At 44.4% G+C, this 22,419-nt stretch overlaps 1 long non-coding RNA gene across 1 annotated transcript; it reads left to right on the top strand.

Moving 5' to 3' along the window:
* The first annotated feature begins 1,359 nt into the window (after nucleotides 1-1,359).
* Nucleotides 1,360-21,810, top strand: LOC144691010 (uncharacterized). Its single transcript, XR_013579027.1, has 3 exons — nucleotides 1,360-2,714; nucleotides 7,026-7,165; nucleotides 21,185-21,810. It is a non-coding gene; the product is annotated as an uncharacterized LOC144691010 (long non-coding RNA).
* Nucleotides 21,811-22,419: the final 609 nt, after the last annotated feature.

Genomic DNA, 22,419 nt, shown 5'->3' with positions numbered 1-22,419 from the left:
TGCCCATCCCTACCTGCCCTTGTTCAGGGGGCATTTAAGAGTCAACCACATTACCATGGGTCTGGAGTCACATGTAGGCCAGACCAAGTAAGGATGGCAGATTTCCTTCCCTCAAGGACATTAGTGAACCAGATGGGTTTTTACAACAATTGACAACGGTTTCATGGTCATCATTCCAGATTTTTTTTTTAATTGAATTCAAATTCCACCATCTGTTGTGGCAGGAATTGAACCCAGTCCCCAGAGCATTACCCTGGGTTTACTGTATTACTAGGCCCAGCAGTAATACCACTACACCATCACCACCGCCATCACCCCCCACCCCTGCCCTGTCCATCAGGAAGCTTGACCCACTTTTAAACAGAATTACGACAGTTCACCCCGATGTCGGGAAACTGATCTCTGGCCTCACACCAAGTTAAGTTCCCCTGTTGGCCATACTTCCTGCTGCTGGTGGGAGTGGAAGACTTCATCCAATGTAGCTAAATCATTTAGTCACTCTGTTGGCAGTAGTTGAGGATGGGAAGCATGATAATGAGAAATGACGACATTAAAAAAAAAATTGTGACTAATATCACAGGCAGTAAAATCTAAATAATTTCTTCATATCCCTTTCATTGTTAAAACTATCCCTCCTACCCATCCTACATCAACAACAATGCAAATATAAACCGTGTTCCCATAGCCCAACACTCTCCTTCCATTCTCAACACACTATAGCTTCCAATCATTCTGAATAATAACAAAAGAGATTCATACAAACATCACATCCAATCATCTTAGATGCCTGTATCACACCGCGTTTCAATGTGTCTTTTTTTTCATAAATGTTATTTTCTCCGAGACATTTTTGTGACCTTGTGGAGGTTTCAGTGCAGTTGCTAATCTCTGAAGGACCGAGCATTGCAAAACCGCTTCCAATCTGCCAAGTGCTAGGGATTTTCCAAGCAACTGCTAATCTACAGAGGAACAACTATTCTTTGGTTAACCTCAGGAAATGCCCGCCAGAAACTAGCCTCTAATCGATCTCAGGGTGTGCCTTTTTACAGTTAGCCTTGTGGTTTTAAAGGGATGGGCAGACTACACACTGCTTCGTTCTAGGAACAGAACAATGCAACGTGAAAAAAAAAAGGTTTGCATTTTTAGAGCACTTTTCAAAACTGCCGGGCGTCTCAAAGCACTTTACAGCCATGAAAGGCTTTGAAGTATGGTCACTGCTCTAATGTAGGATACATGACAGCTAATTTGCACACAGCGAACTCATCCAAAGGATGGTACCTCTGAAGAAGGGTCACATGGACTCGAAACGTTAACTCTGTTTCTCTCTCCACAGATGCTGCCAGACCCGCAGAGTTTTTCTGGCATTTTCTGATTTTGTTTCAGATTTCCAGCATCTGCAGTATTTTGCTTTTACCTCCAACAGTGCAGCATTCTCAGAGTCCTGCACTGAAACGTCAGCCTTGATGTTTGTGGGACTTGAACGTGGAACCTTATGATGGACAGACAAGAATGCTACCAGCTGAGTCATGTCTAACACAGAGACATACTTTATAATGTCAATGACTTCACTAAACAGCAAACCCTTCAACTGACCATATTGTCTGGGATTGGTTAAGTAAATTTTGCCCCATCTAATGTATTCATACCTTAAGATTGTTCCCTTCCATTTGTATTTGTAGCCAATACCATGGGAGTTCAGTTGATGTTTATCCTTGCTATTCACTGTACTAATTAACTGTCCATTCATATATATTATTTTCTTATTGAAGACTGAATTTACCATTGCACTGTTTACGGTGATTCCTCTTAATTGTGACATGAAGGGAATGTGGCATATTCCAGCACATTTTAATCCCGAGTAAGGTTGGATATAAATAATAATTCTCCTTACATCTTAGAAATGTGTGTAAATTTCAATCTAGGGTAATTTGTTGACACTATTACAATTCAGCAGTTTGAGGTGAAGAAGGAAAGAAAAATTAAATCAGATCACTGTAAGTAAATTTATGTACTATATTAAGGCTCAATTCTTTAAATTACCAGTTAAGCAATATTAAAGTTTTGCTCCTGTGAGTTCAATACCTCCAGGCAAAATGAATAACATGTCTGCATGTGCCTTTAACGCAAATTTCCACCATGTCTGTTTGTTATGAAAAATGGAACAAGCTGTTTATGTGATCTATTATCCACTTAATTCAGTGCCCTTAAGCCATTCTGACCAGTTTAAACAATGTAGTAGGTCGCATGCATTTTTAAAAAATGTACACAGATACCGAGTCAATAAATAATTAAGCTGCAAGAAGACCACAAAGGTCACCCCAAAGTAAGAATGTTTTCAATTCTGTCAGTCGAAGAAAATGGCAAAGGATTCGTAAAAGTCATAAAAGAAATAATGCTTGATTATCTCCTCTATAGATTAATTGACTCTCATCAGATGAATTTGGCTGTCTGATCCAACAGAGGGCGGTAGTGAGAAGTGACTGAGAAGCATTCTGGGAGAAGTCAGCGCAGTCACCACAACTCAGAAGAGGATTGAGGAGGACCCACTGTCAAAGAACGGAATAGCCCCAAACATTACATTACTGTAGTGTTTCCACCCCTCCCTCCTCCTCAAACCAAAAAAAAAGAGCGAGGGAGAGGCAGTACTTTCAGGAGTGCACCAGACTGCGAGGGACACTCTTCTGAAAGTGGATTTTAAAAAAAGCAGCTGATTGGTGAGTAAATCCTGGTGAGTTTTTTTTTCAATCTATTAAAGTAATTCATTGCTTAATACTGAGGTAGGAGCTAAAAAACATTTTCTTAAGTATAGCGTAATACTGTACAGGTATAATTAGTCAAGAAACAAGGTTCCAAGCTAACATAAGTAAGGTCCCGAGCTAGTGTATTTTTTTTAAGGGGGTAACTAGCTTAATCGAGAGGGATGTCATGGCAGGAGAACTCAGACCCGTGATATGCTCCTCCTACAGGATGTGGGAAATGAGGTGACCATGTGTGCAGAAGGTGTGTCCAAATACAGCTTCTAGCTAACCGGATTTTGGAGCTGGAGCTGCGGGTGGACTCATTGTGGAGCATCCACGATGCTGAGCAAGTCGTGGATAGCACGTTTAGCGAGGTGGTCACAGCGCAGGTGAAGATTACACAGGCAGAAAGGGAATGGGTGACCATCAGGAACAGTAAAAGACTCAGGAAGGTAGTGCAGGAGTCCCCTGTGGTCATCCCCCTCTCTAACAGATATACCGTTTTGGATACTGTTGGGGGGATGGCCTCTCAGAGGAAAGCAGCACCAGCCAAGTTCATGGCACCGTGAGTGGCTCTGCTGCTCAGAGGGGCGGGAGAAAAACAAGTGGCAGGGCTATAGTGGTAGGGGATTCAATAGGGGCACAGACAGATGCTTCTGTGGCCGCAAACGTGAATCAAGGATGGCATGTTGCTTCCCTGGTGCCAGGGTCCAGGATGTCACGGAGCGGCTGCAAGGCATTCTGGTGAGGGAAGGTAAACAGCCAGTGGTCGTGGTACATGTTGGTACCAACGACATAGGTAAACTAAGGGATGAGGACCTGCAAGCTCAGTACTGGAAGTTAGGAGATAAATTAAAATGCAGGACCTCAAATGTAGTAACCTCAGGATTACTCCCAGTTCCACGTGCCAGTGAGAGCAGGAATAAGAGGATGGACCAAATGAACACGTGGCTGGAGAGATGGTGTAGCCGGGAGGGATTCAGATTCTTGAGGCACTGGGACCAGCTCTGGGGAAGGTAGGACCTGTACAAACCGGACAGGCTGCACCCAGGCAGAGCTGGGACCAGTGTCCTTGCGGGGGCTTTTGCTAGTTCTGTTGGGGAGTATTTAAACTAGTGTGGCAGGGGGATGGGATCCCAGGAGTAGGATCAGATAGGTCAGATTCAGATCAGAAAAATGGAGGAGAACATTAGCTAGGGATGTTGTGATAGACATGGAGTTACAGGAGAAGCAAAGTTTACAAAGTGTCCAGCAAGGGAAATTGACGGGATTAAACTGTTTATACTTCAATGCAAAGAATATTACAAACAAGGTAGATGAGTTAAGGGCACAGGTAGACACATGGCAGCAGGATGTCATTGTTATAACGGAGACCTGGCTAAAGGAGGGACAAAACTGGCAGCTTAATATCCCTGGTTGTAGAGTCTTCAGACACGATAGAGTAGGAGGTAAAAAAGGAGGGGTGGGGGGGGTAGCACTAATGGTTAAAGAATCAATTCCAGTTGTGAGAAGGGATGATATACTAAATGGGTCAACAAACGAGGCTTTATGGATTGAGCTTAGAAATAAAGAAGGGGCAGTCACACTACTGGGAGTATACTACAGACCCCCAAATAGTGAAAAGGAGATAGAAGAACAAATATGTAGGCAAATTTCTGCTTGTAAGAACAAGAGGGCAATAATAGTAGGAGACTTCAACTATCCTAACATCAACTGGGATTCAAACAATATAAGGGGCACTGAGGGAGAAAAATTCATGCAGTGTGCCCAGGAAAATTTTTTCAACCAATAAGTGACAAACCCAACGAGAGGAGATGCAATTCCAGACCAAGTCTTGGAGAACGAAGAAGGGCAAGTGGGTGAAGTGACAGTTGGCGACCATATCGGGGACAGTGATCACAATTCAGTTAAATTTAGCATTACCATGGAAAAGGGCAGAGATAAGGCAGGAGTAAAAGTTTGAACTGGGGCAAGGCAAATTTTGCAGAAATGAGAAGGGACTTGGCTGAGGTGGACTGTACAGCACTGCTGGAGGATAAAACAGTGGAAAACCAGTGGGAAGCACTAAAAAGCGAGATCCTAATTGTACAAAGTAGACATGTCCCCTACAAAAATAAGAGTGGTACTGCCAAATCTAGACCCCCCCTGGTTGTCTAGAGGAATACAGGGGAAGATCAAACAGAAAAATAAAGCGTACGATAGGCACAAAGAACTAAGCACTGCAGATAGCCTAGACGAATATAGGAAGCGCAGGGATGAAGTAAAAAAGGAAATAAGGAAATCAAAGAGAGGGTATGAAAAAAGACTAGCAAGTAAAGTTAAAGATAAGCCAAAGATGTTTTACCAATACATTAATGCTAAAAGGTTAGTTAAGGAAAAAGTGGGACCTATCAGAGATGAAGATGGAAACTTGTGTGTAGATGCAGAGGCTGTTGGAAGGGTTTTGAATTAATATTTTGTCTCCGTGTTTACAAAGGAAAGGGAGGATGTAGATATAATAGTCCAGGAGGAACACTGCGAGATATTGGACGGGATAGTCATAAAGAGAGAGGAAGTACTCAAAGGGTTGAAATCCTTGAAGGTTGATAAGTCACCAGGGCCTGATGGATTGTTTCCAAGGCTGCTGAAGGAAGTCAGGCAGGAGACAGCAGATGCTCTGAGGATGATTTTCCAATCTTCACTAGATACAGGGAAGGTACAGGAGAACTGGAGAAATGCAAACATAGTTCCATTGTTTAAAAAGGGATCAAAGGAATTGCCTAACAATTAAAGGCCAGTTAGTCTTACATCGGTGGTGAGCAAATTAGTAGAATCAATCCTGAGAGGTAGGATTAACTGTCATGTAGAAAGGAATGGACTAGTCAGGGATGGTCAGCATGGATTTGTTAAAGGAAGGTCTTGCCTCCCAAATTTGATTGAATTCTTTGAGGAAGTGACAAGAAGGGTTGATGAAGGTAGTACAGTGGATGTTGTGTACATGGATTTTAGCTAGGCATTTGACAAGGTCCCACATGGCATATTGGTCAGGAAAGTAAAAGCCCATGGGATTCAGGGTAATGTGGCAAACTGGATAAACTGGCTTTGTAACAGGAAACAAAGGGTAATGGTCGATGGATGCCCTTGCAAATGGAAAGTTGTCTCAAGTGGCGTTCCACAGGTCTCGGTGTTGGGACCCTTGCTGTTTGTGTTATATATTAATGATTTGGACGTGAACATGGGGGGCACGATTGGGAAATTTGCAGATGACACAAAGATTGGCTGAGTAATGGATAGTGTAGAGGATAGCCATAACCTCCAAAACAAGTATAGATGGATTGGTGGAGTAGACGGTAAAGTGGTAGATGGATTTTAACATAGAGAAGTGTGAGGTCATACATTTAGGGAGGTCAAACAGTTACAGGGATTACACAATAAATGGGAATATATTAAGAGGGGTAGATGAAGTGAGAGATCTTGGCGTACAAGTACACAGGTCCCTCAAGGCAGCAGTTCAAGAAGACAAGGTTGTAAAGAAGGCATATGGAATGCTCTCCTTCACTGGCAGAGGTATAGAATATAGAAGTAAGGATATAATGTTGGAATTGTATAAAACACTGGTGAGGCCACAACTGGAGTATTGTGTGCAGTTCTGGTCACCACATTACAGGAAGGACATAATAGCTCTGGAGAGAGTGCAGAGGAGGTTTACAAGAATGTTGCCAAGGTTAGAAAAGTGTAGCTACGAGGAGAGATTGGATAGGTTGGGGTTATTTTCCTTGGAACAAAGAAGGCTGAGAGGTGACTTGATTGAGATGTACAAAAATATGAAGGGAATAGATAAAGTGGACAGGATAAAATTGTTTCCCTTGGTGGAGAATTCTAGAATCAGGGGACATAGATTCAAGATAAGTGGCAGAAGGTGTAGGGGGGACATGAGGAAGAACTTTTTTACGCAGAGGGTAGTGGGTGTCTGGAATTCGCTGCCCAAGATGGTAGTAGAGGCAGAAACTCTAAACTCTTTTAAAAGGTACCTGGATCTGCACCTTTAATACTGTACACTGCAGGGCTATGGGCCAGGTGCAGGGAGGTGGGTTTAGAAAGGGCACCTGGGTGTCCTCGGGCTGGCATGGACAAGATGGGCCGAATGGCCTCCTTCTGTGCTGTAACTTTTCTATGGTTCTATGGTCTGTTGATACCTGGAGCTTACTCAAAGGGGGAGGTTTGCTCTGCTAAATTTACATATAATCCCAAGTAATGTAGAGGTGCATTTGCCAATGTTTCTCAATCCTCTTTATTCCTGTACTTCAGGGTTTCGAACCAGTGGAGACATTGCGGGAGCAGATATTTCCTCTAGAATTCCCTCTTCCATAACATCATGAATTGGAAGTAGCATTTACAAGTTGCGCCAATCCTCACTCAACATAGTGTGCACCTAATAACTACACAAGGTAAGAAATAAAAACAGAAAATGCTAGAAAAATTTTGCAGGTCTGGCAGCATCTGTGGCGAGAGAAGCAGAGTTAACATATCAACTCTTCTTCAGAGTTATACAGACTCGAAACATTAACTCTGTTTCTCTCGCCACAGATGCTGCCAGACCTGTTGAGATTTTCCGGCATTTTCTGCTTTTATTTCAGATTTCCAGGATCTTGCTTTTATTTAGATGAGGTAAAGGTCGCCGAGGAAGAGAGGACTGAGAGAGAGCTATGAGTATCTAACTGTCTTTTTTCTAATTATGTGACAAGAGCTAATGTTGCCTTTAAATAAATATATTCCTCTTTACAATAACTCAAAAACAAAAAAAACAATACATTGCCCACAAAGAAAGGTTTTCGTGGGATACGTGGGTCCATCCCCATGACCGGGATGTGCAAACGTTTTAGTGGATTGTGAGAATCTATTTTCCTGCCTTTGTTCAGAACAGAACAATTTTTTGGCAGGTGTAAACCCAACACGTCAATGAACTATGTCGAAAACGTTCTATTTTATTTGATGTGGTCAAGTGAAGGAGAGAACTGAGATGACCTCGCAACACAGGACAATGACAGACCCTGTAGCGATTCAGTTGCTATTGGAAACAGCCAAAAAAAAAATTACAGACGATACAGGAACCAATTAGGAGCCAGGCCACTGATTTACAAATAAATCTATCTCCAGTTTTACAGCGAGGTTTCTAGCAGAGTTTTGTGATTGAATTTTGAGATTCCCTTGGTGGGGGGAGTAACAGTCCCTGCCCAGAGGAAACCAAGTGGGGTGGCAGGGGGAGTAGTTGGGGGGGGAGGGGATGGTGGTGGGGTGGGTGTAGCAATTAAAATTGAGTGGACAATTTCTCTAATCCATTTCTGCCCTGCTCCGACCAACTGTGATTTCAAATAGTAGGTGGCAAGGAGATCTAGCTGAAGCTGGCACTTTCCTTTATAAATCCACCAATCGGATTCTGATTATTTTAGGCCCAAGCAGCGGAGCAGTAGTGGTGTCCCTGGGGTCAAACCTGCTGTGAACAGGAGCCAGGACCAGAGGTGATCCTCAGGGTCCACAAGGAAACCATGGGCCTCTCCTGCAAAGCTCCCTCCTCTACCACCCTTCACCCCCCACCCGTGCCCCTGCCCCTTTCCTTTCCCGATCACAATTCCCCTCCCCAAGTCCTTGAATCTCCCCATTGTGAGGTATGATTCAATCAGTTAAAGCCATGCAGTTTACTACTATAGAATATCTCTCACTGCTTTTTCAACCATCCTACTCGTTATGGCTTTGTTTTGCAAAGTTATCTGCACTCAAGAGGGAGAGCCCTAACTCTCAATGACAGCTCAGCTCCTTCAGTTTCCATTAGTGAGCCTACACTGACATGTCAATCATCAGCGGCACTCTGAGTGCCTGTCTGGTTCAAACATTGGAGTACTGAGCCTGTTGCAAACAGTTGACTGAAACTTCCAACCACCAGGCTTGCCATCTTGAAAGCAGATTGAATCCATATGGTTAACACCTTCCCAAGGAAGATGTCACTAGTTGGTTGCGAGACAAGCGTAGGATAAGCTGTCTGTGGTGGTGGTGTGTTACGGCTCACTCAAGGATTCTGAGTTGTTGTGGTAACATGCACTTTTACATGCATGATGTAGTCTGGAACTATGGGGAGTCATGGTAGAGGCTCCAACTTTATTTTCATCACATGGCTGACCAGGAATCTTTCCCACTCTTACTGCCTGCCATTGGCGTGTGTTGGAAGGATTTAAAAGTTGATAACCAACCTTTATGGCCATGTTATGAATGCACCTTCTTTGGCCATCAAATCCTGGAGTGGGACTTGAACCCAGAGCTTCTGGCTCAGAGGCAGGGACGTGATCCACTGTGTCACAAGACCTCCCTAAGCACTCTGTATATAGGCAGAAAACACCAGGAGCTCCTTTTGACTGGTAATATGAGCAGCACAAATGACCATAAATTCTGTTGCCACCATCCTTCTGATCATGGGCACACCATTCCTTATGGAACAGTGGTTTAACCAGTTGGATGTGTAAGGTTTCAGCAGTAGTTGTAAGTCTCTCTGCAACCTAACAAAGATAGATGCCTAGCCCTGGCAATACAGCCCCCAGGTAACATCTTCCAGCAGCAATAACCCTGAGCATTTCCTCAGCAGCAAGTTGGTGAACATCTGCGTCCAGTAGGGTGTAAGTACCTACATAGGGCAGCTGGCATAGTGCCATAAATCAAAACTATTTGCTTAATCCAAGGGTCTCATGTGAACAACTATGTCAAAGAGGTGTGCTTTCCATGAGGCTGACTTCCTGTCCAGGAAGAGGATAGCTGTAATAAATACAAAAAATACTGTAAAAACTCAGCAGGTCTGGCAGCATATGTGGAGAGAGAAACAGATAACATTTTGAGTCCATTTGATTCTTCTTCAGAGCTAAAGAGAAATAGAAATGTAACGGATTTTATGCTGTTTAAGAGGGAGTGGAGCAGGTGGAGCAAGATAGAAGTTCAGGGATAGGTGGGAGCTAAGGAGAGGTTGCCTAAGATGTCATGGACACAAGACAAAGGGAGTGTTAGTGGTAGTGCTAAAGACTAAAGAAGGTGATGATAGTGACATAAAGGTAAGATAGCAGAATGTATTGATAGCAGAACAAGGGTCAGTACTCTGTGAAAGCACTACGTAGAAATCAGTGACAGATGGCCATATGGGGTGGGGGATGGGGAGGTTGGGGGTTTGGGGAAAAAGGGTAAAAAATGAATAAATAAAAAATGAAAATAAAAAGTAAAATTTTTTAAAAATGAATTTAAATAAAGGCATAAAGATGGAGGACAGAGTTCATGGTCTGAAGTTGTTGAACTCAATGTTAAGTCCAGAAGGCTGTAAAGTGCCTAGTCAGAAGATGAGGTGCTGTTCCTTCAGTTTGCATTGGGCTTCACTGGAACAATGCAGCAGGCCAAGGATGGACATGTGGGCATGAGAGGGAGCTGTAGGCTGGAATCTTGTCTCTCTGCAGCCACTGCTTTTTCTAAATTCATTTATGGGTTGCGGATGCCGCTGGCTAGGACAGCATTTGTTGCCCATCCCTAATTGCACCTGAGAAGGTGGTGGTGAGCTACCTTCTTGAACCGCTGCAGCCCATTGGGTGTGGGCACACCTACAGTGCTGTTAGGGAGGGAGTTCCAGGATTTTAATCCAGCGACAGGGAAGGAACGGTGATATATTTCCAAGTCAGGATGGTGAGTGGCTCGGAGGGGAACTTCCAAGTGGTGGTGTTCCCATGTGTCTGCTGCCCTTGTCTTTCTTGATGGTAGTGGTCATGAGTTGGAAACACTGTCTAAGGAGCCTTGGTGAATTTCTGCAGTGCATCTTGTAGATGGTACACACTGCTCATTGGTGGTGGAGGGAGTGAATGTTTCTGGATGGGCTGTTGATAGTGGGGGATTCAATGATGGTAATGCCATTGAATTTCAAGAGGTGATAGTTAGATTCTCTCTTGTTGGAGATGTTCATTGCCTGACAGTTGTGTGGCACATATGTTACTTGCCACTTGTCAGCCCAAGCCTCAATGTTGTCCAGGTCTTGCTGCATTTGGACATTGATTGCTTCAGTATCTGAGGAGTAACGAATGGTGCTGAACATTGTGCAATCATCAGAGGACGTACCCATTTCTGACCTTATGATGCAAAGAAGGGCATTGATGAAGCACCTGAAAATGGTTGCGCCTAGGACACTACCCTGAGGAACTCCTGCAGCGATGACCTGGAACTGAGATGACTGACCTCCAACAAACACAACCATCTTCCTTTGTGCTAGGTATGACTCCAACCAGCGGAGAGTTTCCCCCCCTGATTCCCATTGATTCCATTTTCCTTGATGCCACACCCGGTCAAATGCTGCCTTGATGTCAAGGACAGTCACTCTCACTTCTGGAGTTCAGCTCTTTTGTCCATTTTTGAACTAAGGCTATAATGCGGTCAGACGTTGAGTGACCCTGCCAGAACTCAAACTGAGCATCAGTGGGCAGGTTATTGTGAAGCAAGTGCTGCTTGATAGCACTGTTGATGACCCCTTCCATCACTTTACTGAGAGAGAGCTATGAGTATCTTGTTTGAACTATTACATGTCAGAAATGCATCTTACATGACTTTATCAAATCAGTGAAGAAGATGAGAAAGACCAAAGGTTTATTCCACCTCAGTATAGCCCAACAAAGACATCTTGCAGTTTCTGTGTAGAAGTTGGAAACTACGTTGCCAAATCCTTGATTTTATTAAGGAATTTATACTTCAGTGAGAGGCTTCATATCAGAATGGATGAGACACTTATTGAACCTCTTTATCTCAAAAGAAGACAAGGTTGTCCATAGTTACCTTGGGGAAGGCTGTGGTGTAGTGGCAATGTCACTAGGCTAGTAACCCAGAGGACTAGGCTAATGCTCTAGGGCATGAGTTCAAATCCCACCATAACTGCTGGAGCAATTTAAATTCAATTCATAAATTAGAAGCTAGTCTTGTCAATGGATGTAATAGGGAGGGGAATCTGCTGTCCTTACCTGGTCAGGCCTACATGTGACTTCAGATGCACAGCAATGTGGTTGACTGTTAATGGCCCTTGGAAATGAAGCCACTCTGTTGTATCAAACTGCTATAAAGTCTAAAAGGAATAACACTGGATCGATCAAGGCATCGGAAATGACAATGGCACACCCAGCCCTGTCGACTTTGCAAAGTCCTCCTTACTAACATCTGCTGGCGTGTGCCAAAATTGGGAGAGCTGTCCCACGTACTAGTGATGTAACAGCCTGACATAGTCTTACTCACGGAATCAGACCTTGCAGACAATTTCCCAGACACCGCCATCCCTGGTGCCACCCGAGGTATACAGTCTGGGAGGAGTTGCGCTGGGAATTCCCAGCATCGACTCTGGACCCCATGAAGTTTCACGGCATCAGGTCAAACATGGCAAGGAAACCTGCTGGTTACCACCTACCTACCGCATCCACATCCTCCCCCACCCAACCCCTTCAGCTGATGAATCAGTGTTCTGCCATTTTGAACACTAATTAGCACTGAGTGTGGCAAGGGCACAGAATATACTCTGGGTGGGGGACTTCAATGTCCATCGCCAAGAGCGGCTCGGTGGCACTGCTACAGACCGAGATGGCTGAGCCCTAAAGGTCATAGTCACTAGACTGGGTTTCATAGAGTCAAAGAGTCATAGAGGTCTACAGCACTGAAAAAGGCCCTTCGGCCCATCGAGTCTGCACCGGTCAAACAGATACCTAACTATTCTAATCCCATTTTCCAGCACTAGGCCCATAGCCTTGTGTACATTGCAAGTGCACATCCAAATACATCTTCAATGTTATGAGGGTTTCTGTCTCTACCACCCTTTCAGGCAGTGAGTTCCAGATTCCCTCCATCATCTGGGTGAAAAAATTCTTCCTCACATCCCCTCTAAATATCCTGCTCATTACCTTAAATCTATGCCCACTGGTTATTGGTCCCTCCGCCAAGGGGAAAAGTTCCTTCCTGTCTACCCTATCTATGCTCCTCATAATTTTATATACCTCAATCATGTCCCCCCTCAATCTCCTCTGCTTCAGGGAAAATAACCCCAGTCTGTCCAATCTCTCTTCATAACTAAAACTCGCCAGCCCAGGCAACATCCTGGTAAATCTCCTCTGCACTCTCTCTAGTGCAATCACATCCTTCCTATAATGCAGATTCCAGAACTGCATGCAATACTCTAGCTGTGGCCTAACCAGCGTTTTATACAGTTCCAGCATAACCTCCCTGTTCTTATATACTATGCCTCGGCTAATAAAGGCAAATATCCCATATGCCTTCTTAACCGCCTTATCTACCTGTCCTGCTACCTTAAGGGACCAGTGGACAGACACACCAAGGTCCCTCTGATCCTTGGTACTTCCCAGGGTCCTACCATTCATCGAGTTTTCCCCTGCCTTGTTTGTCCTGCTCAGGTGCATCACCTCACACTTGTCTGGATTAAATTCCATTTGCCACTGATCAGCCCATCTGACCAGCCCATCTATATCCTCCTGTAAACTAAGGCTATCCTCCTCACTATTTACCACCCCACCAATTTTCGTGTCATCCGCAAACTTACTGATCAGCTCTCCTACATTCAAGTCTAAATTGTTTATATATACCACAAACAGCAAGGGACCCAACACTGATCCCTGTGGAACCCCACTGGACACAAGCATCCAGTCACAAAAACACCCCTCGACCATCACCCTCTGCTTCCTGCCACTCAACCAATCCTGGATTCAATTTGCCAAATTGCCTTGGATCCCATGGGCTCTTACCTTCATTATTAGTCTCCCATGCAGGACCTTATCAAAAGCCTTGCTGAAGTTCAAGTAGACTATGTCAAATACATTGCCCTCATCTACACACCCGGTCACCTCTTCGAAAAATTCAATCAAATTGGTCAGACATGACTGCCCTTAACCATGTTGACTGTCCTTGATTAATCCCTGCCTCTCCAAGTGTAGATTAATTTGGTCCCTCAGAATTGCTTCCAGTAGTTTCCCCACCACTGAGGTTAGACTGACTGGCCTGTAGTTCCCTGGTTTATCCCTTCCTCCCTTCTTGAATAATGGTACCACATTGGCTGTCCTCCAGTCCTCTGGCACCTCTCCTGTGGCCAAAGAGGTATTGAAAATTATTGCCAGCACCCCTGCTATCTTCTCCCTTGCCTCACACAACAGCCTGGGATACATTTCATCTGGGCCTGGAAATTTATCTCCTTTTAAACCTGCCAGACCACTTAGAACCTCCTCCCTTTCTATGCTAATTCCTTTAATTATATCACAGTCCTACTGCCTGATTTCCATACCCACATCATCCTTTTCACTTGTGAACACCGACACAAAGTATTCATTTAGAACCTTATCTACGTCTTCCAACTCCACACACAAATTTCCACTTTGGTCCTTAATGGGCCCTACTCTTTCCCTTGTTATCATCTTACTCTTAATGTACTTGTAAAATAACTTTGGGTTTTCCTTTATTTTACCTGTCAATATTTTTTCACGCCCTCTTTTTGCTCTCCCAATTTCCTTTTTAAGTTCCTCCCTACACATTCTATACTCCTCTAGGGCTTCCGCTGTTTTGAGCCCTCGGTATCTGCCATAAGCCTCCCTTTTCTCTTTATCCAATCCTGTATATCCCTCGACATTCAGGGTTCCCTGGATTTGTTGGTCCCATCCTTTGTCTTTATTGGAATATGCTGGCCCTGTACTCTCCCTTTCCTTCTTGAATGAGCCCCACTGCCCTGACACAGATTTACCTAAAAGTAGCTGCTCCCAGTCCACTCTGGCCAAACCATATCTGATCTTATTAAAATCGGCCTTCCCCCAATTTAGAACTCTGATTTATGGCCCATCCTTGTCCTTTTCCATAACAACTTTGAATCTAACGGAGTTATGATCACTATCTGCAAAATGCTCCCCCATTGATACCTCTACCACTTTCCTGGCTTCATTCCCTAAAATTAAGTCCCTCTCTTGTAGGACCTTCTACATGATGGCTTAAAAAGCTCTCTTGGATGCATTTTAAGCATTCTGCTCCGTCTAAACCTATCACACTATGACTAACCCAGTTAATGTTGGGGAAGTTGAAATCCCCCACTATTATTACCCTATTATTTTTACACTTCTCTGACATTTGCCTACATATCTGCTCTTCTATTTCACTCTGGCTGTTTGGGGGCCTATAGTACACTCCCAGCAATGTGATTGCTCCTTTTTTGTTTTTAAGTTCTACACATACGGCTTCATATGAGGAGTTTTCTAAGATGTCATCCCTCCTTACTGCTGTAATTGATTCCTTGATCAGTATCACGATACCCCCTCCTCTTTTACCTCCTTCCCCGTCTCGCCTGAAGACCCTATATCCTGGAATATTGAGCTGCCAATCCTGTCCCTCTCTCAACCATGTCTCTGTGACAGCAATGACATCATACTTCCATGTGCTAATTTGTTCCCTCAACTCATCTTGCCTTACTTGTCAGTCTCCTTGCATTAAAATAAATACCATCCAACCTTCCCAAACTCCCTTGTGCCTTAACTGGCCTATAATTTCTATGCCTTCCAGACTCGTTTGCTCTCTCTTCTAATTTTGGCTGTGCTTCTCCCCCTGCTGAACCTCCTCTCAGGATCCCATCCCCCTGCCAAGATAGTTTAAACCTTCCCCAACAGCATGAGCAAACCTCCCCGCAAGGTTGGTGGTCCCATTCCGGTTCAGGGGCAACCCGTCTGCCTTGTACAGGTCCCACCGCCCCCAGAAACAGTCCCAATGTCCCAGAAATCTAAAGCCCTCCTTCCTGCACCATCTCTTCAGCCACGCATTCATCTGGACTAAACTCCTATTTCTATACTCACTAGCACATGACACCAGAAGTAATCCAGAGATTACTACCTTTGAGGTCCTGTTTTTTTAATCTGTTTCCTAGCCCCCTAAATTCTGCTTGCAGGACCTCATCCCTCTTTCTACCTATGTCGTTGGTGCCAATATGTACCATGATGTCTGTCTGTTTGCCCTCCCCATGTGGGATGCCCTGCAACTGTTCAGTGACACCCATGACCCTGGCACCAGGGGGGCAACATACCATCCTGGAGTCACACTTACGGCCGCAGAAATGCCTGTCTGTTCCCCTTACTATCGAGTCTCCTACCACTATTGGCTCTTCCCCTCTTTTTCCTCCACCCCTGTGCAGCTGAGCCACTCACAGTGCCATGAGTGTGGCTGCACTCCCCAGAAGAACCATTTACTCACTGTTTTCCAACACAGAAAAACGGTCCTCGAGTGAGATGCACCCTGGGAATTTCCTGACTACCTGTCTGACACCTTTCTTCTGACTGATAGTCACCCATTCCCTCTCTGTCTGCATTTCTGTAAGCTGTGGGGTGACCACGTCTAAAAACGTGCTATCCACGAAAATCTCAGCCTCGCAGATGCACCTCATCTACCTCCAGCTGCCGCTCAAGCTCCAAAACTCGGAGCTCAAGTAGCTACAGCTGGTGGCACTTCCTGCACATGTGGTCACTTGGAGCATAAGAAGCGTCTAGGACTTCCCACATGTTGCAGGCGGTACATAACACGGGACTGAGCTGCCCTGCCATGCCTTTAGTTGAAAGAAAAAACCCTTACTTTAAGTTAAGTACAGTAGAAAAACATTAAATTATTTATGTACTTTAAATAAAAACTAGAACCCTTACCTTTCCTTAGCTTAATCTATTTTAAGCTGGAGAATAAAACACTGGAGAAAAGCACTTACCCGCTACTCACCAATCAGCTCTCAACTTTGTGCTGACATCACTTTTTGAAGCTTCCCCGCACTCACGCTGGTTCTGATCTCTCTTCCGCTCTCTCGCGCTGTCTTGTGATGTCAGGCCTGCGGCGGGTGGTGAGGGAACAAACAAGAGGGGAAACAAAACTTGATCTCATCCTCACCAATTCACCTGTCGCAGATGCATCTGTCCATGGCAGTATTGGTAGGAGTAAGCACCGCACAGTCTTTGTGGAGACAAAGTCCTGTCTTCACATTAAGGATACCCTCCATCGTGTTGTGTGGCACTACCATTGTGCTAAATGGGATATATTTCACAAGGATCTAGCAACTCAAAACTGGGTATCCATAAGGTGCTGTGGACTATTAGCAGCAGCAGAATTGTATGTAGCCACTATCTGTAATCTCATAGCCTGGCATATCCCCCATTCTACCATTACCCCCAAGTTGGGGATCAAACCCTGGTTCAACGAAGAGTGCAGGAGGGCATGCCAAGAGCAGCACCAGGCATATCTAAGAATGAGGTGTCAACCTGGTGAAGCTACAACACAGGACTACTTGCATACCAAACAGCAGAAACAGCATGTGATGGAGAGAGGCAAGCGACCCCAAAACAAATGGATCAGATCTAAGCCCTGCAGTCCTACCACATCCAGTTGTGAATGGTGGTGGACAATTAAACAACTAACAGGAGGATGAGGCTCCACAGATATCCCCATCATCAATGATGGGTGAGACCCGCACATCAGTGCCAGAGATAAGGCTGAAGCACTTGCAATCATTTTCAGCCAGAAATGGCGAGTGAATGATCCATCTTGGCCTCCTCCTGAGGTCCCCAGCATCACAGATGTCAGTCTTCAGCCAATTTAATTCACTCCACGGGATATCAAGAAATGGCTGAAGGTGCTGGATACTGCAAAGGTTATGGGCCCCGACAATATTCCAGCAATTTTACTGAAGATTTGTGCTCCAGACTAACCACGCCTATGGCCAAGCTGTTCCAGTACAGCTTCAACACTGGCATCTACCTGGCAATGTGGAAAATTGCCCTCAAAAAACAGGACACATCAAACCCAGCCAATCAGTCTACTCTCTGTCATGTGTAAAGTAAGGAAGGTGTCATCGACAGTGCTATCAGGAGCACTGAATCAGCAATAACCTGCCCACTGACGCTCGGTTTGGGTTCTGCCAGGGCTGTTCAGCTCCTGACCTCATTACAACCTTGATCCAAACATGGGCAAAAGAGCTGAACACAAGAGGTCAAGTGAGAGTGACTGCCCTTGACATCAAGGCAGCATTTGACCAAGTGTGGCATCAAGAAGCCCTAGCAAAACTGAAGTCAATGGGAATAAAGGGGAAAACTCTCCACTGGTTGGAGTCATAATTAGCACAATGGAAGATGGTTGGGTTATTGGATGTCAATCATCCCAGTCCCAGGATACCTTTGCAGGAGTTCCTCAGGGTAGTATCCTAGGCCCAGCCATCTTCAGCTGCTTCACCAGTGACCTTCCCTCCTTCATAAGGTCAGAAGTGAGGATGTTTGCTGATGATTGCACAGTGTTCAGCACCATTCATGACGCCTTAGACGCTGAAATAGTCTGTGCCCATATGCAACAAGACCTGGACAATATCCAGGCTTGGGCTGATAAGTGGCAAGCAACACTCACGCCACACAAGTGCCAGGGAAAGACCATCTCCAACATAAGTGAATCCTACCATATCCTCTTGAAATTCAGAGGCATTGCCATTGCTGAATCCCCCATTATCAAGATCCTGGAGGTTACCATTGACCAGAAACTTGACTGGATCAGCCATATAAATGTTGTGGCTATAAGAGCAGAGGAATTCTGCGGAGAGTAACTCACCTCCTTACTCCCCGAAGCCTGTCCACCATCTACAAGGCACAAGTCAGGAGTAGAAACATTCAGCCCTTCAAGCCTGCTCTGTCATTCAATATGATTATGGCTGACCCTCTACCTCAACGCCATATTCCCGCTTTCTCTTCATACCCCTTGATGCTCCTAACATCCAAAAATTTATCAATTTCTTTCTTGAATATACTCAGTGGTCCAGCCTCCACAGCCTTCAGAGGCAGAGAATTCCACAGTTTGACCACCCTCTGAGTGAAGAAATTTTTCCTTATCTCAGTCCTAAATGGCCTGCCCTGTATCCTGAGACTGTGGTCCCTGGTTCTAGACTCCCCAACCAGGGGAAACATCCTCCCTGCATCCAGTCTGTCTAGCCCTGTTAGAATTTTATACATTTCAATCAGATCCCCTCTCATTCTTCTAAACTCTAGTGAATACAGGCCCAGTCGAACGACAGCCCTGCCATCCCCGGTATCAGCCTACTAAACCTTCGCTGCACTCCCTCTATGGAAAGTATATCCTGGATGGTGATGGAATACTCTCCACTTGCCTGGATGAGTGCAGCTTCAACGATACTCAAGAAGCTCAACACCATTCAGGACAAAGCAGCCCGCTTGATTGGCATCCCATCCACCATGTTAAACATTCACTCCCTCCACTATCAACGCACAGTGACAGCAGTGTTTACCATCTACAAGATGCATTGCAGCAACTCAGCAAAGTTGCTTCAATAGTACCTTCCAAACCCATGATCTCTACCACCTAGAAGGACAAGGGCAGCAGATGCGTTGGAACACCACCACCTGCAAGTTCCCCTCCAAGCCACTCACCATCCTGACCTGAAACTATATCACTGTTTCTTCACTGTCGCTGGGTCAAAATCCTGGAACTCCCTTCCAGCACTGTGGGTGTACCTACACCACATGGGCTGCAGCGGTTCAAGAAGGCAGCTTACCACCACCTTCTGAAGGGGCAATTAGGGATGGACAATAAATGCTGACCTAGCCAGCGACATCCACATCCCGTGAAAGAATAAAAAAACACTATTTGATATCTTCACGAAGATGTAAATAGGATTTTTTTCATTCTCAGGATGTGAATGTCACTGGCTAAGCTGGCATTTATTGCCCATCCCTAGTTGCTTTGAGAAAGGGGTGGGATTTCTTCTTAAACTGCTGACATCCATGCGGTGAAGGTGATTCCGCCATGATGTTAGGCATTCTGGAAGATCATGACTAAGTATGCCTCAAACTGGATTTCATTGACTAACCTTAGAATTGCAGTTCCAAGGAGAATTGGTGGTTTCTGGCACTATTGACCCCTTGGCTAGAACAACATCTCATCCATGCCTGATGGCCTATTGCTAAGTTGGCAGCAGAGACCCACTTCCTCCATTTGAGCTGATACATTAAGGCCAGCCATCCCCAAGGAACCCTCCACAAGTTATTCCAACATGTACAGCAGTTGGATCCTTGCTGTGCTCTTTACGTCAAGTGCCAGTTTGTCATGGTGCTAGTTCCAGTCCTCAAGGGTTTCTCCAATGTTCTTGTTGAGAGAGTATCGGACGAATCATTCACTGGCCTTAATAAAGCACCTTTTTCATCACAACTGACAGCAGATGTTAACCAACAAAAAAATGATTTGGGTAAATTTTTCTTTAATTGCATGTCCTTGTCAATGAATTCAACCTAGCATTCCCATTCATCTGCCAAATTCCCGGCCTCACGACATGCTACATAGCCTACCTTTCCAGCAGCTCTTGATCACTTTGTGGAGGGTTCAAGTACCACTTTGCAGGCTCATTGCTTCAGTTAACAGCTCGCTTTCTCTTTGTAATTATCGTCAAAAGGGTGCTGCTTTGTGTGACTAGCTAGCGGGCTTTAGCTTTGGTTTGTTCAGGACTTCAGCTCTCGAGGTCAGGAGATTAGTTGGCTACATGAACTATGAGCAAATCTATCTTACTGGTAATCACACAGGTCCAGTCCCTGTGGGGCTGAATGGCCTTCTCCTGTTCCTATCTTCCTAGAATCATTCTTAAGGCGTTGTACCTTGGCCAATCACTTAAAGCACAGATTGCAAGATTTTAGAGGTGAGGCCGGATCTAGGATGATTTTACATTCTCCCCATTTTTCCATCTAATTGTGTTTTTAAATGATTCCTGAGCATTTGCCATCGGGACATTATTCAGAAGTCCATTCCAGATCAGTGTGTGTGAAAAGCTTCTGGATATCAGTCCTAAAATGACCATGTACTGATTTTAATCTGTATTGCCTTGTTCCAATCTGATAATTTAGTGGATAATTAATCAATTTACTTAAAAGATCACCTCCAGAATGCCTTTGCCAGGCTGAAAAGCACAAGTGTCTGCAGTCCTCGCTCATAATCCAGAACCCTGACCCCAAAGCCTGTTGTTTTTTTCTACAGTGACTCCAGTCATTGAAGTCTCCTTTGTTACCAGAACTGCATAGCACTCAAGATGCAGTCACATCAGAATCCTCACAACTTTCCCTGGTTTATAGTCCACTGTTTTGATTATAGGTTTCACATTCTATTGGTTTTCTTGATTGCTACTCTGCATAGTTTAGACAGACTGGTTATCGAGTCTATTAAAACCCTTGGGCCTCTTTCAACTTAACCCTAAGTTGTTTCAACTTTATATTCATATATATGTTGCCCATATTTTCCTTTCTGTTTGCAGTACTTCTTATTATTGACATAAAATTTAATTTCCATTGTTCAACTAACGCCCATATTTAGTTGACCTCATTCTATCACTGCAACATGACAATTACTGTTTATGTCTTGCCCAGAATAGATGGAAGCTACCCTCTAAATGAAAAGGGTAATCAGCCAGTGGTCCAAAGTTTCCTGGTACTATCCAGTACTGCAGTTGGAAAGCAAAAGATGTGCTAAGCTCTTCACAGCATGATCAGTTGCCATGCCCTTCAAATCATGTGCTGATGGCATGATGTTGATTAACCCTAGAAAGAAATTCAAAACCACCACTGCTGGAGACATTTGCACCGTCTTTAATGCTCCGAGGCTGACCGATCCAGTAACTCATAAAGAACATTAAAGAGAACAATCAAAACACTCCTTCCAGGAGAAGCAGCAATCTACTTGTACTTTTTTCAATTTAGTAAAATGTATTCATTGCTCACAATGCAGTCTCCTCTACAGTGGGGAGACCAAACGCAGATTGGGTGACCATTTTGCTGAATACCTCCACTCAGTCTGCAATGACCCCGTTCTTCTGGTTGCTTATCATTTTAGTTCACCACCTTGCTCTCATGCTCGCTTTTCAATCCTTGGCATGCTACAATGTTCCAGTGAAGCTTCCAATTAGGCATTTTACAGCCTTCTGGACTCAACATTCAGTTCAACAAATTCAGACCATGAACTCGGTCCCCAATTTTGATTCTGTCTTTTTGCCATGTGCCAGTCTTGTTTTTCATGTTTTTGCTTTGAGACAGAGCATTATTCTGCCATTAACATTACTTTGGACCAATGCTTTGTTTCTTTACAGCAACCATTATCACTCCCTTTGCCTTTTCTTCCATGACATCTTTGTCATTTAATCTCTCCCTACCCTATCCAAGACCTTCTTTCCCATATTGCTGAAAAGAGAGACATGTTGCTGAAGCTTTTCATCGTGCATTCATTAGGACAAATACAAGAATGCCAGATTTCAAACAATCACAACAATATATACAAAAGACAAATGAGTGTTGATCGGTTGATAAGGTGACTGATTGGTCAAGGCATTGCTATGAAGAAAGCAACGGATAACTATAGGCTTCCCAAGGTCCCGATTAATTCAAAAAGCTTGAACATATTCCTTTTGTTTGCAGAGAATGCAAACGAATGCATATGAATGTATGTCACTTCTAGCTGAATTGCCCAGGAGCTTGGGGACTGTATGTTCCCCATTGCTTTCTCCAGGTTCCCTCTGGGAGATGTAGGATGCCCTTTGGGAAAGGTCAAGTGCCCTTTGGGATTGTTAAAATTAGTCATGAATTTGTGTAAAAAGTCCATAAACTCATTG

This window comes from Cetorhinus maximus, chromosome 15, assembly GCF_964194155.1.
Source record: "Cetorhinus maximus chromosome 15, sCetMax3.hap1.1, whole genome shotgun sequence".
Lineage (NCBI taxonomy): Eukaryota > Metazoa > Chordata > Chondrichthyes > Lamniformes > Cetorhinidae > Cetorhinus > Cetorhinus maximus.
The sequence above is the reverse complement of the archived record's forward strand: the minus strand, read 5'-3'. Positions and strand labels throughout refer to the sequence as shown.